Raw genomic sequence first — 16,809 nt, 5'->3', positions numbered from 1 at the left:
AAAGTAGATAGCTTCAGGAGCAATATTAAGTAAGTTAGAGTTTTGAAACTTCCCACAAAAAATCCACTTTCAGATGACTGCACTGGTGAATTATATTAAATACTTAAAATACTTAAGAAAGCAATAATTTTAACACAAACTCTTCTATAAAATTTAAAACATTCCAACTCATTCTGGGGGCAGCATTATGGTGGTATTAAAACCAGAAAAAATATAATAAAAGCACAAAACAATATCCCTAATGAACATACAGGCATTAATCCTTACCAAATTTAACAAATCAGATATAACAATATTTTTAAAAGATAATGCAATATGACTACGTGATTTTACTGCAGGAATGCAAAGTTAGTTTAACTTTTGCAAACCAACTAATACAATTTACCATGATAATAGAATAAAAGAGAAAAAGAATGTAATCATCTTAATGCATCAAGTAAAAGTAACAAACATCCACCATCTGAAACCAATAAAACATAGCAAAGCAGGAATAGAAGGTACATCTTCAACCTAGTAAAGGGCAATACAAAAACTGCACTGCTAGTATCTTGCTTCATGATAAAGGACAAAACTGTTTCTCCTGAGATGAATTAGACGAGGATGTCTCCTTTCACAATTTCTATTCAATATTGTACTGGAGCTTTAGCCAGTCCAATCAGTCTAGAAAAAAAAATAAAAGACACTCATACAGGAAAAGAAGTAAATTTTCTTTACTTACAGATGAAATGATCATCTATGAAAAACACTCTATGGAATATATAAATATTTATTAAACTGATAATTGAGTTTATTGAGGTTGGATGATGCAAGGTCAATAAAAAAACTCAATTGTATTTCTGGAACTTTTAATTAGCATAACAATACAATCAGGGGGAAATTAGCATAAGAATACCAGTTATGACACATTAGGATATGAACAACTGACAGATAAATATAATAAATGTGCACAATGTGTACCTTGTAAACTGAAAAACACACTCAGAAAAATTAAAGAAGTCTTGCATAGAGACAAATATATTCGTTAATAAAATATCAATTTGCTATAGTTGAATCAATAGATATAATACTATTCCAATTAAAATCTCAACAGGCTCATTTAGAAATGTTGACAATTATTTTCAAAATTAAGGTAGAAATGCAGAGGACATAAAACAGCCAAAATATTTTTGAAAAATAAGAACAGTTATCTAATTTTACTACCCAATTTCCAGTCTTGATAAAAATCACATTAATCAAAGTTATGATATTGGGCTGGCATGGTGGTACACATCTGTAATCCCAGCATTCTGGGAGCCTAAAATGAGAGATTCAAAAGTTTGAGTCCAGTCTGGGCAACTTAGCAATTTAACAAGACCCTGTCTCAAAATGAAAATTTTCATAAAGGGCTGAGGATGTAGCTTAGTGCAAGGGTTCATTTCCCATACCACCAAAAATGATGATACTGGAATCAAGATAGACAAATAGATCAATACCATAGAATGAAACATCCAACTCAATATGCCTGGCTAATTCATGTACAACAAAGGCAATACAAAAATATGAAATTAACCGACAATCATATTGTATAAGATAAAGCCATTAAAGTTTGCCTAAAATGCATATGTTCATGACATATTAAAAGAAAACTATGGGTTCAAAACCTTTGTAAACTATCCTATTTTTAATAAAATCTGTATTTTTGAAAAGGATTCATATGCATATACATACCTACACAAATAATAGCAATGATTCCTAACAGTGGGAACTGACACTGCTTATAATCATGTTTCTTTTAGGGTTTATGTTTCCATTTTCTTATTTATTTACAATAGACATGTACTATGCTAAAAGACAAACCAAACATTAAATTAGTGTGTTGTTATGTATTATAAAAGTATAAGAAGGTTATTGGGGGGGAAAACATGTATGTGTATAAAGACTGGAAGATAAACTCCAAATATTAACAAAGAGGTGTGAAGTTAATGATAGTTATTTAGTTCTGTCTTTCTTAGTTCCCAGTTTTTCTACATCGGTCACATATTGCTTTCAAAAATTATAAAAGAAACAGATATTAATCTAAAAATTCTCAGTGATTCTCTATAATCACATGGATAAAGCTCTCCCTCCTTAGTCTGATGTCAACATTCTCCATAAATAACATGGCCCAAACTGACCTAACTTTCCTCTTCCTACACACGTCCTTCCAGTCTTCACTTAATTCACATGATGCAGTCCACTTACCTAGACTTCCTTCCAATTTTTTCGGCCTCCTCTTGATCCTGCTGTTCCTTCTTCTTGGGCCATTCTTCCCTCTCTGCTCTTGTCCACATCATACCAACCTTGGAAGTCAAGTTTCTTCTCTGTCTGAAATTTCTTTGTGAAATACATCAATCAAATTCCACCCTTAAACTCTTTCTTTTCCACATATTTAAAACCCACCACATCAGTTTGGAAAGTATTAGCAAGCTTTAGAATAGTAGGGAGCTTTTTCAATTTCAAAGTCCTAAGTGTACCTTACATAAATATTTACCCTATAGGAAACAACCTTAAGGTTATGAAGCAAGGCTCTTGTGTTTTAAATCTTTATCAATCAATAGCTGGTTCATCTTTGGGCAAATTATTTCTCTTCTTAATATCTATTTCCCTTTTTAAAAATGGCATAAGATAATTTACATTATAGAGTTGTTATAGGAATTAAATGCATAGTATGAAAAATAATTCAGGATATTTTCTGGCACGTGGTAAGTACTCAATAAGTATTATCTATTTTGTTATAATGATTATTATTCATATCATCATACCCTCTGAACCAAATTTTAACTCATCTGTCCATTTGGAAAACCCCAAAGTCACAGGTCTTTAGGAAGCATACTTAAATGACTCCTAATTCAGTTTTCTCAAATTTAGTTTCCTTAGTTAGGTAATAGTTTTCCATATGCTATTACATGTCTTGGCAATATTTTGACAGGAAATGATTTAGAAAATTAAATTTTCTGTTGCAAAGCCCAAGTTTGACCACTAGATGGCTGTAAAACACTAGCTATGCTTTAAAAAAACACTACAAAAAACTTTTATAATTAAAAACATTCAATAATGCACCTTTATTTGCACAATTTCCATTTTATTCTTCATCAGATATGGAGGCAGAAGAGGAAGGAAACTGAGTATCAGAAGGCTTCCTCTTCTAGTCCAGGGGTCTTGTCAGAGAAGAGTGGAAGCCTCAATGTCCTGATTGTATACACACTCAAAACAAACCACCCACCGGAAGTAGTGTTTTTCAAAAGGTGTTGCACTTTGGGTGCAGATATCCCAATCTTTCCATCCCACTGCTACGTAACAACAGAGGAAGACTTTTTAAACTATTCTGTGGGTGATGGACTGACATTATGTGGCACAGGCTACAAAATGTTTTCTGATAATAGAACTTCTTAGGAGGGGTTAGTTTTTTAAAAAATATGGTAAAATATATAAAAAATAAAATAAAATAAATTAAATAAAAATAAAAAGGTTAACTGTTGTTTCAGTGCTGAAGATCAAACCCATGGCCTTGTGCAAAGGACTGTAATATTAATTATCCCCAAAGCAGACTGCGAAAAGTGAACCCCACAATTGGCTTGTTTTGAGAAGTGAGTCTGGGTGAAGCCTAGTGCTGAGGTCAGAGTTCTTCGCATCCAAATTCTGCTCCCACAACTAAAACCTTCAGACTAGAAGGTCAATCTTCTAATTACAATCATATAATTCATCTATTTTGTTCCTAATTTGAGAATGCTTTGTCCTGTCCATCATGAGCCTTGTTTACATTAATTTCCACAGAAACCACACATCACCTTTACCCCAACTGATTGCCAATAAAAGTCAGTGCCTGGGACCGTCTAGTGCCTTTGTCGGTTGCACAAGCATTGGTCGTCCTGGTGCCCCACTTTCTCTCTCTTAGTCCTGTCTCTTAGTGTATTCTTTTTTCTCAGGCCTGCATAGCACACTGGGCAGGTGGGTATTGGAACCTGACTGCAGGGATCTCTAGCAGCCTTGTACATGCTGATCAATTGTTTTATGAGTAAATGATGTTCTTGGTTCGAGTTTAACCATTTCTAAATGTACAACTCCATGGAAGTAAGTTCATTCACAGAGCTGTGCATCCAGCAGCACTATCCCATTTCCAGAACATTTTCATCATCATCACAAAAATAACTGTACATGCTAATTATTAAATAATAACTCTTTCTGACTCTTTCTAGGACATTTACTTTTATACACTTTTGGTGCCCATACAACTGTTGTTATGTTTACACATCTTTTTAAACATTTTAATATTTCATTCATTTAAAAATCATTTCCTAAGCAGCTATATTGGTATTATATTGATAATCTAGCGATGTTAAGGCTAGATTATCAAATAAATACTAATTTATTTGCTTGCAATGAATCAAATTAGAGACTTCAATAAATGATATCAGTGCAGTGTAATAAAAGTTACAATAGAGAAAGGAAAAAAGGGAAGTGGCAGGGATCTGATGTTTATAGAACACAAATTATCAAATGATTCCAGGGGCTTATTCATATTGTTTTCTTCATAACAGCCCTATGAAATGGCTATTGTTAATACACTTTGCACATAAGAAATCTGCAGCCTAGCATGGTCAGGCAAGGTGCCCATGGATACTCAGGATGATGTTGAGAGGGGCCAGTCACTAGACAGATAAGTAGTCGTTATAGGTTCTGGTCCAGGCTGTGCAAATGACCAGCTTCTTGAGGTCTGTGCCTGCAGTCTGGTCCTAGAGTTTTCTTCTTCCCTGCCCCGCCCCATAAAATCCCAAAACTATTCTAGAAGATCCCTGAAAATATTTTTTATCAAGAAGTGGGAAGGGTTGAGTGGACACTAGAGAGTTCTGTCACATATCTGAAGAGGTGGCTGACTGGATAGAATTATGCAATTTAGAACTTAATGCCAGGTGTAGCCCAAGACAGAGACTTCATTGTGCTGGGTAGAGTAGGACTTTAGGATCATAGAGATAAAACTCTTATACATCTGTGGCATCATGAATGGCTTTGAAGAGCAGATTAGGCTTGGCTTCTTAAGCATAAGGTATTAACTTATATTTTATGCCCGAATCTATCATTTTCCTTATGCCCCACTCCAACACCCAACTCTGCTTTCTTGTCCCTAGGAAGGCTGTGGCCAAGTGATTTGTATTCAATCCACTTGCCTAGGAAATAGTCTGAGAGGATCATGGGAAGTAACAATATGAGGGACCTGAGGATGTACATCTTGTATATGATCTCTCTTGACTGGGGAAAGAAAGTAGAAGACAATGGATGAAATTTGCAAAAGCTCTACTTGCATCCTGATACTGCTGATGAGATGAAGACAGAATCTTCAGACAAATACACACCATCTGAGGCACAGACAGAGCTGTAGCATCACAGAGGTAGCAAACTTGGGTAGATTTCCCCATAGCAGAATTTGATACTTCCAAGCCTTCACCGATACTGAGCATCCCGCCTACAAAGATCCTTGTCATAGACTTTCTATTGTTACAGAAAAATTGTATCATACAACATGAAAACAGGCAAGAAAGACTTGATTTAAGGTTATTACAATAGGGAAGATAAACCAGAACTAAGTACGAACTCAGTTCCACTGAACGATAGGGCAGGAAGACTTTGCATCTGTTTATATGCTGAAGATTTAACCCAGAGCCTTGCACATACTAAGTGTGTTCACCACAGAACTATACTCCCAGCTGGCAAGAGGATTTTTTAATTTTATTTTTAATTTTTATTTTTTTTTTGTACCCAGGATTGAACTCCGGTCCTTGCGCTTGCAAGGCAGGCCACCGAACCGCTGAACTAAATCCCTGGCCCTGGCAAGAGGATTTTTAAGAGCCAAGACGAGCTAATAGAAAAGTACCAGAGGATGTCAGGGAAGGAAGCAATGAATGGGAAATGTCCAGCACACTGAGTTGGTCCTAATTTGCAAATGGTTTTCTCTGTGTTTAGTGCACCAGTGCTTGCTAATTGGTCCCCATGGAAGTTAGGCTGCTACCCTCTTCCACAGAGACTAGGAGATGAGGCAGTATCTTTCTTGATGATTACATTTCTTTTTTTTTTTTTTAGCTTTAATTGAGTTTATTGGTACATTTTAGGGATACAGTACAGTTACATTCATTGTTGGGATCTTGTACCTCTACATGGCAGGTCTTGGTTCTCATTTTTTCCCCTTGTCCCTGCCCTCCCTTCACCCCCTCCTCCCCTCCCCATCTACAACCACTTTATTTCCATCTTTTCATTATCTCACATTTTTTTCTTTTCCCTTTTTATCCTTCCCCTACCCGTCCCACCTTCCCTACACCTTAAGCTCCTTTCTTCCCATTTCTCAATGTCAGTAATCTTATTAGGATCTTCTGTATTATTGCAGATTATTCACACCAGAGAAACTATTCAGTATTTACACATGTGTGCTGGATAAAGAAGATGTCGTTTTTCTGTAAAATGGAGTGCTACTCAGCCATAAAGAGAAAATAGAATCATTCATAGGAAAATAGATACATATTGAAGATATACTCTTAAATGAAATTCATTTCAAAGCTATGGCTCCAGGTACTTGAGAAAGAAAGTTCTGAGTTGTAACAGTGGCAAGGTTTTTTTTAAAAAAAGATTTACATCTCAAATCGTCCAGAGAACAAATTGAATTTACAATTACAATTTTTTAAAGTTAATGCCAAGAGTCTCCAATCAGAGAGAAGTGGGCACAAAGACATTTTGATCAGTATTTATCTTTAAATTCCAACTTTCACCACAGAAAATATTTCACAATCATACACTTTCTCTTTTTTCCCCATGACCAATTTCTTACTCAGGCATCTATAGAAATTCTGATTTTGTTTATACATTTATTAGTAATATACAGAAGTAAACTACAAGCATCAATTTATGCAGTGTAAATTTAAGCTTTTTGAACCATTGACCAGATCTTTTTCTATCACTTAGAACAATAAGGATCACATATTTGAGAATGAAAAATAAGTATTCGTTAAGCTGAACTGAATTTTAGCAATTTATATGGGCTATTTTGACCAGTCTCACTGACTGGCTTTTCTATCATGCTGGCTAATTCAGCAGTTACTACACCTTCCTTTTCCCCTAACCATCCATCACATATGACTTGTGTTTCTATTTGTTTTGTTATTTTGCATAGTCTGCATGTTTCCTTAGTTTAGGTAACTAGAATTTTTTTTTTTTTTTTTTTACTAGAGATTGAGCTCAGGTCCTTGCACTTGCAAGGCAGGCCACCGAACCACTGAGCTAAATCCCCAGCCCCTAGGTAACTAGAATTTTAATGTGACACACTTCTACTCAATTTAAAATCAGTTCAAAGATAGACAATTTTTGATTAAATTTTCACAGGAGAATTAGGAGTAAGTTTTCTACTTCCTGTTTTAGCAACACTCACGATTGGTAAGAACAAAGCATCCTCCTGGTTGCTTTGATGTTAGTTCCGGGGAAAGGAATTTCAGTAACAACATGGTTCCCAACTGATCATCAGGTGAAAAAGCTGACTGCTCTTCAGATGGCAGCAAACGTGATTCCACACAGGCAGGCTCTGTGTCTTCACACAGTACGGGGGAGCCCTGAAAACATGGACGATGCTGATTTCAGATTTCTTCCTAAAATGGCTCTGTAGTAGAAGAAACCTTTATTCTTTTGGTCTGAGATGTTCTGAACCACTATCTGTTTTGATTATATGGACCAAACAATATCTATTTAGCCCTTAATAGTAATTCCATTTAGCCATCCAGATGGCTGAAAATATCAGGCTAACAATCCTTTCCTTATTGTTTTGTTGACTAGACAAAAGCTAATCGCTTGGACTTTAGCTGGCTCATATGCACGCGTACATGCACGAGCACACACACACACACAGACACCAACACAGAGCACTCACACAGTACACACAGAGTACAACGAGGTTGTTTTTTCATATCAGCCAAGTGCTTTATTCTATTCCTGAGATTAATTTAGGCAATTGTGGATGAGCAGTTATTCTTATTGGCCAGAGCAGTAGCATTTTATATACAGAACTGATCATTTACTCTATGGATTTTATTCACATAAAAGAGATAACGTATTTCTTTAAAGTCTTAGCCAATTCTCAGAAATTGAATTATGTCTAGACTGCTAGATAACAAGGAAATAATATCAATATACATGTGTATGATAAAGTGCACTCAAATCCATTTTACTCGGGCTAGAACACAGGAATTACTTCTAAGTACAAAAAGGATAAGTTTTCAAAATAGGCCTTATTTCTTGAAATATGAGCCACTGTTTAGCAAATACCTCTTCCCTACTCCTTCTATTCTTCCACTGCCTCATTTCTCTCAATTACAGTGCATTTTAATATAATTATCTGATTTGCTCACATGGGAATTGATGTAATATGCATGCTAGTTTTAAAATCAGTTGCATGAGAAAAATACATGGAAGACAGACTCTCAGGGGAAGAAAAAGAAAGATTTTTTTCATCACTTTTAAGTCTGACTCTCTGATTGGAGTCTTGTTGGAGCAAGGCTTGTTGTTTGCATTGATTTTAAACATGTTTCCTCCTAAATGTCTTTGTTACAAAGGAAAGAAGAGTATACATTTAGATGTTAAAACCTCCTCTGTTCTTTTGCAGTTGGCATTTTATTAATTTGGTGTGACAGTGGGCTTTGATGCCAGGAAAGCATTGTTGCTAAATACACGTTATTAAATCTGGTTTGCAGCGTTTCATATCTTTGAGTGTCCTTCAAGTTTAAGATTTTTGTTTATACACACAAATAAAATGATGTCATTAATAAATTATGTCTCTTGTTCCCTCATGAGAAAGGTCATGTCTCTACAAGGCCGTTGAATCAATTAATTGAGTTAGCTTCGAATAAATTCATTTCATTTCAGATAGCTCAAACTGCCATGAGTAACTATTTCATAATCTGTGTATTTGTGGTTAGAGAGAAAAGAGTCTAACAAAAATAATTATTGTGCTCCAATTTTTCTCAAGGAGAAAGTTCATAGCATGCATATAGAAATCATTAACAAAGAAAACAAAATTTAACACATTTAATGTCTGACATAAAAGAGTTGTCTTGTGATAAAGGAATCTTCCATGGAAATAAACCCCTCACTCACAGATCAGACTCAGGCTGTTAAGAGACGTCAACTTTCTTCAAGCCTGATTATCAGATACACAAACAAATGATTCCTTTCTGACTGTGCTAGCTCTGAAAGTTATTTTAAGTCACCTGACTTCCATGTTCATCCATATCCTCATTTGTAGAATGGAAATAAAACCATTTTTATCTTAGAGTGGTGTGAGAACTAAATAAGACATCATGGAGAGCATTTAAGGGAAATAGCTTGTGCATATTACATTCTCAGAAAATACTATTGTTAATTTTGTTAAAAAGTATAAGAGAAAGACACAAAAGAATATGGGTAAAATGCACCTTAAAAGAGAACTATGAGAATCAGGAGATCAAAAAGTTTCAACTGTCAAGATAGCTATAGATAATGACATTTTCTCTGAACTTTGTCCTTGCTATTTTCCTTCTTTGGGATACTTACAGTAATATATAAGGGAAGATATCATATGTGGGGAAATAAAATAATAACATAAAATAATATATAAGGGAAGATAGCATATGTGGCTCTACTACAGGATAGAGGGAGGGAAAGAAGCTAGAGAAGAGGCAAGAGGTCATGGAAGAACTGTTGAGTTCTGCTGAGAATGTCAGTTAAGAATTTTTATCTCAAGGTCATTGGTGGGACAATGACATACAATTTTAGCCAAGAGGGACTGGGTCATATTTTTACTTTATTAGGAGGAATCAGGCTATGATATGGAGAGTGGGTTGGAAAATCAGATAATTTTAGAGGAAGAGTATGAGCTTCCATAAAATTATGGTAGTGAATATGGAGAAAAGAGACCAATATGAGGAGATATTAAGCACAGAAATTCATCAGGACAGGATGGCTCATAAGACTATGGGGAATGCAGGATGGAGACAGTCAAGGGTCATGTAAAGGTTTCTGGCTTGGGAGATTATCTGAGTAATGGATATAGTAAAAGGAGTTAACTGTGGAAAAAAATAGAGCAAGTTCAGTTTGAAGTATATAGGTCTGGAACTCAGCTGAAATCTCTGAGCTGTAGACACAGAACTGGGAATTAAGAATGTATGAAGACAGGTGATGTGGGAAGGGAATAAAGGAGACAGAAAAGAGAATACTGGAAAGTGTCAACATTAAAGCAAAAGACAGAGGCAAAACAAGAGGGAGAGCTGAAAGCCCTAATAGTGTTCCTGAGACAAAGGATGAGATGATTTTAGGAAAGAAGGAGTGGTCATTCATGCTGAAAGCAATGGTTCTCATTTTGTTAAGAAACTTAAATAGCTATGGAAAATTAGCAAAGATCACAGAGCAAGATGTTGTAGAAGTGCATCTGTTTCACATTTGACTCAATTTGATACATGTATTCTCTGTTTCTAACTGTGTTGAAGAAAAATGTCATCCAGATATAGCTTTAGTGCCTCAGAAGCTTAAAGTTTATCTAAGAGCAGAATCTGAAGCCAAATAGTGTTTTTGAGAAAGATTAGCAAAATAATTTACACAAGGAAAATTAGATATTTTGTAATGAATTCAATTCATACATGCACTTAAGTTTCTTCAGATAGAAGATTGACTTTGCTATTTCAAAAATATGACCAAAGAATGATAATATCCATTAAAATTAAATAACTAACAATATCAAATTAAAAAAAAACAATTGTTTTGGAATCATATTGTTATGATATATATCCCTGGTTTGGATTATGCCACAATTCTTTTTATAGTTTCATTATATAGTAGTAAATCTTATAAACATGTAATGCTTCCCTATTGTTTTTATTAAGAAAGTTATATGCCATTTTAATAATTTCTATACGGGCTTTGAAAAAATTTTTAAAGCAAAAATCTGTTTTTACAGAGCATATTTCTATTGTATTTACATCAATCACATTTCTGTATTTTACATTTAAGAACATTCAAATAGCAATTAAAGAACCCCACTATTCACTCAATTACTTCTGAAAAAACTGTTGAGAATGTCAATAAAATGAGAAGAGAACATGGAATTAGAAATCAGAAAAGTGGGTTCTCATTCTCAACTCAATTACTTATTATTCAGATATCTTTGTGAAGTCATTCAGTTATTCTAAGGTTATGTTTTCTTATCTTTAAAAATGATAAGAGAGGGCCAGGGATTTAGCTCAGTGGTTCTGGCACCTGCCTCACAATCACAAAGATGAAAAAAAAAAAAAAAAAAAAAAAAAAAAGATAAGCCGGCTGGGATTCATCTCAGGGGTGCTGTGCCTGCCTGGAAAGCATAAGGTCCTGAGTTCTATCCTCGGTACCAAATAAATAAATAAATAAATAGAAATAAAAAGATAATAACAGATGATGACAAGCCAGGCATGGTGGCACATGCCTGTAATCCCAGCATTCAGGAGGTTCAGGCAGGAGGATCAGTGCAAGTTTGAGACCAGCCTGGGCTACACAGTGAGTCACAGAGAAGTCTGAACTACATAGTGAGACCCCATCTCAAAACAAACAAACAAACAAACAAACAAAAACAAACAGATAATGGTAGAATTGTTAACAGGTCACGAGATGTAAAAAACATTATATCCAATAAATGTCTTGAGTTGTGCTGTCCTGGCTGCCTTGATGTCCTGATTTGATTCAAACATTACCTTTCATGTTTATTTTTAACTACAGAAAAAATCCAGAAGTTACATGGGACTAGATCCAGTGAAAAGGGTGGTTGAAGACACACTTCATGTTGTTATGAGTCTTTCTATTAGATGTCACTTAGCAGCAGCATTCAATGTGTTTATATCATACCTCTTCAAAACAACTGAGAGAGGACTTTGGAACTGGTTTAAGAAAGCGGCAAGAATGATGGGCTAAGTATGTTCAAAGGAAGGAGGTATTCTTTGAGGGATTGATGGTAATCTGTCTTTTACTGTAATGTATTTTGAAATATAAACATTAACTATGTTTTTAATCACCCTTTATATGTGCAACTGCTTTACAAGCTATAAATTCCTATAGGAAAATTGATCATGTTATAATTATTATTTCATTGAAAGAAAGATTAATGTGAAAAAGTGCAAACACAAACTTCTATTTGTGGCTTATAAATGAGTATATGCATCAGTTTTAATGGTGTATGATACTCAACTAAATTGAAGAGGTAATCACAAAATTACTAATTTCTTTCAGTAGCAAATGAGACAGATAAAGTCATTTAGGTAGGGTGTTTACTCATCTTTATGACCAGCTGTCACTGTCTGGTAGTTAGCATTTAAAATATGTTAAAATAGATTAATTGATAGCCAAATAAATCAATTATACAATCAAATTCTGGGAATCTTTTTAATCATTTAATATAAATAAATGTATAAATATATATATATATATGATATATGATATACATATAAGTCCTAACTTGAATTTATGACACATACATGCATATAACACAACAAATCTAATTGCTACAACCAATCTAATTGCTTTTCCTAAGCCATTTCCTTAAGTTGATTTTACATTTGAGTCACTATCACATTTTCCTGTTATTTCCTTGAACAAAAATTTGATGAAAAAATAAGCATAACCCTGGGTTGCAGGCAAAAATGAATAATATATACATCTATCTATCCTACCTCTTCATTTGGAGATTCTACTTTCACTCTATGCTGCACAATACACAACAAATTAGCAAACCTGTGATAATTTTACTTCTCTTTTAAAGAGATTAAAAGCAGTGAGTGAAGGATTTAACACAGTTCACAAAAGCACATCCTGAATCAACCAAAGAAATGTCATAAAATGGTGTCACAAAATTGCTCTTATAGAAGGAAATCTATGAAATGGAGTGTGTCCCTCGTGAAATAGTAGTTACTGATGCAGGGCTTTGACCAGCTCCCAACATAAACACATCAGCCACTACCTTTTCCACCTCATTAAACTTTTAAACATTTTTAAATAGAAAAAAAGAAGTACCAGAAGATGGTCTTATGAACAAGAGCACAGAGGAAAGAAATAGGTCCAGTGAGTTAGGTTATTTCTTGGGTTTCTATAAGTACCAAATAAACAAAGAAGTTCTGTCTTTTGAGTGTAGATAAGTCCTAAGCTTAAGCACAGTTGTTTCATTGGGAAGTAAGTGACTGGGCTCAACATGTATTTTACTATAGATAATATATGATATCAGGGTTTGTAAGCCATCTCCTCTAGGCCTGCTAAGATAACAGTGGACCTGCAATTAGACTACCCTGAACTGATCTAAACTCACCATACCTGATATTCATTCTAAACACACATTTCCAGAAAAAAATTAAGAATGTTGGTATGTGTCCATAATCCCTGTAGCCTGAGGCAGGAGATCTCTTGGGCAGAGGAGTGTGAGGCCCATGTATTAAGCAATTCTGGTATTGTTAGTACCTTAAAACTGATTTGGGATCCAGCAGCAGGAGGAGATCCAGGTCAGCCATGCAGAGATCCCGTCCTTCCTCTGGCCTGCATCAAGCCTACTGGTAAGGACTGGTTGGCAGCTCAAGCGCCTTTGCAATATCCACAACCTCCCATGCTCTCAGGCCTACTGATTATGCCATTTCTTGGATCCACTCTGCAGAGGCACAGGTGGTCATAAAGTTCATTTTTCTGAGCTCCAGAAGACAGAAGAGAAGTGAACAACTTCAATAAAGGCACATCACATCTCCATAGTTGATAAGTCAGAGAGACTGCCACCTTCTAGCAGAACTTTTAATATCTTCAGAGAAAGGGCAGAGGGAACCTGAAGTAGAACCTTGCAGAGTTCAACCCTGTAGGAGGTCAGGGAGCTCATTTTGGGCCTTGTAGCCCAAAATCGGCCTGAATGTCAGGGGCCCACCATCAGCTAGCTGAGACTAAATGACTTAGTTCTGCACATCGCTGCCCACATTGTCTATTGTGACAGCAGAGATATAGTCTGAAAGAGGCCCTTCAAATGCATTTTCCTCTTTCTTTTCCTCATTCCACTCTGAAAATTCTCTTTTCTGTCTTCTTTTTCCTATTCAGTCTCTTGCTCACCCATATTATTCATCATCTCCCTTTCTGTTCCTGTCCCTGCCCTAAGTTGTATTTCTTCTTTTATTGTTTTTTCTTCTCTCTTTATTTTCCTTTGCTCAAGGGTCAATAGTTTCAAAGGAAAGTGAGCCCCTATTACTGTCAAGTTGTTATATTCTTGCACTCTGTCTTTCCCTCTTGTCTTTAAAAGTTTCCTAAAGTTTGTGTGGTCATCCTGTGTCTTCTGGCTTCACTTGAAACCTTCTCCAATTCTTTTACCTTTCTATCCCTCTCATCCTAACTCTGTCTAAGCTCCCATCCTAAAGGATAAAGATGCTATATTGAAGAGTATTTTTCACTGAAAACATATTTTGAGCTGCTCCTTGATTTTTATTTAATTCACATGGTTTAAAAGTAATAGATTAATGACTACCATAAATGGTCAATTTGTAATCTGTGCTTGATCCTATTGTGTTACTGATTGATGAATTGGGCTAAATGGTTGTGATTGGTTTAATGAGTTGTCCTTCCTGATACTATGAAAATGAGAATGCCTATGAGTCATTGGAGACTCAAAAACTAAAGCACAACTATATCAGGAAGATTTAAGTACTAACTCGGGAACTGAACCAAGGAAAACCTAACAACAAAAATAAAAATGAGAAAACACTTAAGCAAGACACAAAGACAGACTTCTACCTCACCAACGTCAAACTCTAGAGGAAATGAGGACACCTTGAAATCATAGCACAAGAAGTAACAAAACAGATCGATCAGGCTCTAGAGAAATTCAAAACAGAAATAATATCCCAGATAACTACAGAGATGGTGAGCACAATGAAAGACATGATTAGAGACTCCAGAACAGAATCTGAAAAAAAATCACAAAAAAAAAATAAAAAAAAAAAAAAAAAAAAAAAAGATGAGCTCAGGACCATGGTAGAAGCCATGAAGGCCCAGCATAAAAAAGAAATGGAAACTGTGAGTGTCCAACATAGGAAAGAAATGGAATCCATGAAACAGATTCAAACAGAAATCCAGTAGATTAAACCTATTGAAACTTTTTGCAGCAGGATAAATGAATGTGAAGAAAGAATTTCAGATATAGAAGCTAGGATGCAGTCAGTGACTGCAAAAAGAGAGATATCTTAAAATCAGTAAGGGGTCATGAGAAATCAATCCAATAACTCCTAGATAATGCAAAGAAGAATAACATAAGACTGATAGGAATCCATGAAATATCAGGAGAAAATACAAATGATTAAAAAAGCTGTTGACAGAATTAATGACAAAAAACTTTCCAAACAGAGCAAAAGAATTTGACATACAGACTGGGAGCCACCATCGCTCAGGCACCAGGAGGGCTGCCTGGCCCCTGACCCACCACGAAAAGGATAGCAATGCCTTCCCCCACCGGAAGCTGCCATCTCTGCAGCACCAGGAAGGTAGCCGTGCGGGAGCCCCTGAAACTCCCCCCTCCCCCATACACTCTCAGACCTCCTGATTGAGCCAGTCTTTGGACCCACTCTGCAGAGGCAGAGGTGGTCATAGAGGGTATTTTTCTGAGTTCCCAATGTTGATATCTTTAAAGAAAGGGCGTGGGAAACCTGCAGTAGAACAGTGTGGAGTTCAACTGTTCAGAAGGTTGGGGAACTCAATCTGGGCCTTGCAGCCTGAGGTCAGTCTGCATCATGGGGTTCAGCCATCAGCTAACTGAGATCAGGGGTCTTGAGTCCTAGCTCTGTCTGAGCCCCCATCCTAAATGGTGAATATACTGAATTGAAAAGTTTCTTCACTGCAGACATGTTTTGGACTGCTTCTTGGTTTCAATTTAATTCAAATGGTTTAAGGGTGATAAACTAGTGACGACCACAGGTGGTCAGTTTCCAAGTTGTGCTTGATCATATTGTGTTGCTGGTTGGGATAAAGGATTGTGGTTGATTTGATAAGCTTTTTTCTCTGATGTTATGGAGATGAGAATATCTGTGGGTGGTTAGAGACCCAGAAGCTAGAGTGCAACTATATCAGGAAGATTTGGGTGATAACCCAGAGATTAAACCAAGAACAGCTGGACAACAAAAATAAAAATGAGAAAACACTTAAGCAAGACACAAAGACAGACTTCCATTTCACCAATGACAAACAGTAGGACAAATGAGGATGAAAAAGCCAATGGTGAACCACCAGGACACCCTGAACTCAAATTACAGGAAGTAACAAAACAAATCAATCAGGCTCTAGAAAAATTCAAAACAGAAATAATTTCCCAGATAACCATAGAGATGGTGAGCAAAATGAAAGATGTGATTCGAGACTCTAGAACAGAAACTGAAAAAATAATTGATGAGTTCAGCACCACGATGGAAACCATGAAGGCCCAGCATTAGAAAGAAATGGAATCCATTAAACAGATTCAACAGATATCCAGGAGATTAAACACTCCATTGAAAGTGTACACAACAGAATAAAAGAATGAGAAGACAGAATCTCAGATATAGAAGATAAGATGGCAGTCAATGACCATGAAAAGAGAGGTCTCTTAAAAACAGTAGGGGATCATGAGAAATAGATCCAGCAACTCCTAGATGATGCAAAGAAGAATAAGATAAGACTGATAGGAATCCATGAAATAGCAGGAGAAAATACAAATGACTTAAAAAAGCTGTTCACAGAATTAATGACAGAAAACTTCCCAAACAGAAGGGAAGAATT

At 35.8% G+C, this 16,809-nt stretch overlaps 1 long non-coding RNA gene across 1 annotated transcript in view; it reads right to left on the bottom strand.

The window, feature by feature from the left end:
* Nucleotides 1-1,787: 1,787 nt before the first annotated feature.
* The window catches only part of LOC104850800, a 25,700-nt gene continuing 10,678 nt past the window's right edge, over nucleotides 1,788-16,809 (bottom strand). The window contains exons 2-3 of the long non-coding RNA XR_777074.2: nucleotides 7,430-7,607; nucleotides 1,788-2,352 (exon numbers count right to left, since the gene is read on the bottom strand). This is a non-coding gene — a long non-coding RNA (uncharacterized LOC104850800). The remainder of the gene's footprint in view (nucleotides 2,353-7,429; nucleotides 7,608-16,809) is intronic.

The sequence above is a fragment of the Fukomys damarensis genome, unplaced genomic scaffold (assembly GCF_012274545.1).
Source record: "Fukomys damarensis isolate Sample0158 unplaced genomic scaffold, DMR_v1.0_HiC HiC_scaffold_3, whole genome shotgun sequence".
NCBI lineage: Eukaryota > Metazoa > Chordata > Mammalia > Rodentia > Bathyergidae > Fukomys > Fukomys damarensis.
The sequence above is the reverse complement of the archived record's forward strand: the minus strand, read 5'-3'. Positions and strand labels throughout refer to the sequence as shown.